Below are 2,277 nucleotides of genomic sequence, written 5' to 3'. Positions count from 1 at the left end.
ACAGAACTGGAGAGGATCTGCAAGGAAGAATGGCAGAGGATCCCCAAATCCAGGTGTGAAAAACTTGTTGCATCATTCCCAAGAAGACTCATGGCTGTACTAGCTCAAAAGGGTGCTTCTACTCAATACTGAGCAAAGGGTCTGAATACTTATGACCATGTGATATTTCAGTTTTTCTTTTTTAATAAATTTGCAAAAATTTCTACATTTCTGTTTTTTTTCTGTCAAGATGGGGTGCTGAGTGTACATTCATGAGGAATAAAATGAATTTTTTTGATTTTAGCAAATGGCTGCAATGAAACAAAGAGTGAAAAATTTAAAGGGGTCTGAATACTTTCCGTACCCACTGTATATAAACGGAAGTCAGAAACGGAAATTTGCCTCCTCCGCCCAAATCAAACCGGAATGCCAAAAAATCGGGGGTCTGCCCCCAGAGGCTGTATCACTGTCTGCCGGAAGTCAGGTTCCTAGAATGCGTTTGAATAGACTTTGAATCTGAGTCACCTGGGTCACAACCCTGGAGCAATGCATGCCAGTTACCTCAAGTACTGGAAACAGACGGTGGATTTGCGTCCTGTAATATTATGTTGACTTCAGGTTCGCCGCTTTTTCAGTGCCTTCAGTTTGTTTGTGACTTGTTTCTGTGTACGGTGGATGCCTCTCTCATCCAGCCGCCTCGTTTTGTCGGCATAAACTACGTTGTCCCTTACCATACAAGTTATCTGATGCTTAATTACTTCCTCATCACGGGCTATAGCTGCTACCATTTGTTAAAACTTTCAAACCGTGTCCGACCCACCTTTCAACCTGTGTCTCGAAACCGAGTCAGTCAACGTGGGTAGACCCTTTCAAACCAAAAAATCAGGCTGGTTCAACCCTGGTTGAGCCCTTGGGAAGAGAGGGGTACATGTGTGTGACTGAATTTGTAATGTCACAATGTTCTGGTGCTGAAATGACATTGCACACACACAAACACACACTTGTAGTTGTATACATTCCCTACACACACAGTCCCTAAACCTGACTTTAACCATGACAACATTAATCCTAACCCAAGTTTAACCTTAACCCTAAAAACTGTAGTGTAGTTTATGAGGTGGGTGTACTATTATCTTCCAATTATCTTCAACATTCTTTTATTGAACAAATTGAACATTTAACTGGACACAAAAGGCAACGATAAAAATTGCATGTGCAGTTTTCTACTTACATTGTCTTTTAACTAACACAAAATGTCTGAGTGCAAGAAATACTAGTCTTTTTTAACAGTATGTTTATTGCACATGTTGACATCACACTGAGGATTAAAAAACATACATCATGCAGCCTTATTGAATATCTGCTCAAAACCTCAACTCTTCACTCCAGATTCATGAGGATCTGCACCTGCGTTCATAAATCTGTATAATCTGAACCAAACTTGTAGCTGTTCCACTACAATAACACAAAGCAGTGTATCTACCCGTGACGGCATGGCGGAGAGGGCGCAGCAGTCAGAGAGAAAGCAGACGCTTTTACAGACGGTCCATTTGGCGAAGGAAGAGATGCTGGCAGAGCTGATCACAGACATCGACTCCTCTTAAATCCATCTCAGCCTCTTCCAAAGGTCATAATACACCCTGAGCTGGTAGCAGAGGCAGAGCAGATGCTTTGGTAATGGCAGTATATTTGCATTCAGTCCATTTGGATGGATGTTGTTAGAGTTGATGTTGAGTGTGAGATGCTGTCGGGTCCGTGCCTGCCTATTAAAGTGGGTGTAATGGGCAGCAGAGATAAAGAGCAGAGCAGCGGCTGCATTTCTGAGTGACATGGAAAATTCCCCACTCACCTCACACGCTATTACAGAGCGAAGGTCTGCTGAGCATCACACCGAGCTTTTTGGTACTACTGTGTGTGTGTGTGTGTGTGTGTGTGTGTGTGTGTGATTTCAGTACGTATAATAATTCATACCGCATTTATTCAGTGTGTTAGTAGTGGGATAAAATCATCCCATTACAGTATCTTTGTTGTTTGTGTGGCAATATTGACATAAAATTTTCTGGAAAATCAATTAAGGCTGCTTTCACACCTGCCCTGTTTGGTTTGGTTCAATCAAACTCAAGTTCGTTTGCCCCCTCAGTGCGGTTCGTTTGGGCAGGTGTGAACACAGCAATCACACTCAGGTGTGCACCAAAACAACCGGACCGAGACCTTCTTGAAGAGGTGGTCTTAGTCCGGTTCCAAAGGAACTCTGGTGCGGTTGGTTTGTGGTGAGAAGGTGTTCCGACCTGGATGTGA

At 43.0% G+C, this 2,277-nt stretch overlaps 2 protein-coding genes across 5 annotated transcripts in view; one reads left to right on the top strand and one right to left on the bottom strand.

The window, feature by feature from the left end:
- abcc9 (ATP-binding cassette, sub-family C (CFTR/MRP), member 9) overlaps window positions 1-2,277 on the top strand; it is a 555,625-nt gene that overhangs the window by 19,886 nt on the left and 533,462 nt on the right. The window lies entirely within an intron of this gene.
- ptpro (protein tyrosine phosphatase receptor type O) overlaps window positions 1-2,277 on the bottom strand; it is a 201,047-nt gene that overhangs the window by 153,154 nt on the left and 45,616 nt on the right. The window lies entirely within an intron of this gene.

The sequence above is a fragment of the Epinephelus moara genome, chromosome 23, assembly GCF_006386435.1.
Source record: "Epinephelus moara isolate mb chromosome 23, YSFRI_EMoa_1.0, whole genome shotgun sequence".
Classification (NCBI taxonomy): Eukaryota; Metazoa; Chordata; class Actinopteri; order Perciformes; family Serranidae; genus Epinephelus; species Epinephelus moara.
Note: the sequence above shows the minus strand (reverse complement) of the source record. Positions and strands in the feature narration are given on the sequence as shown.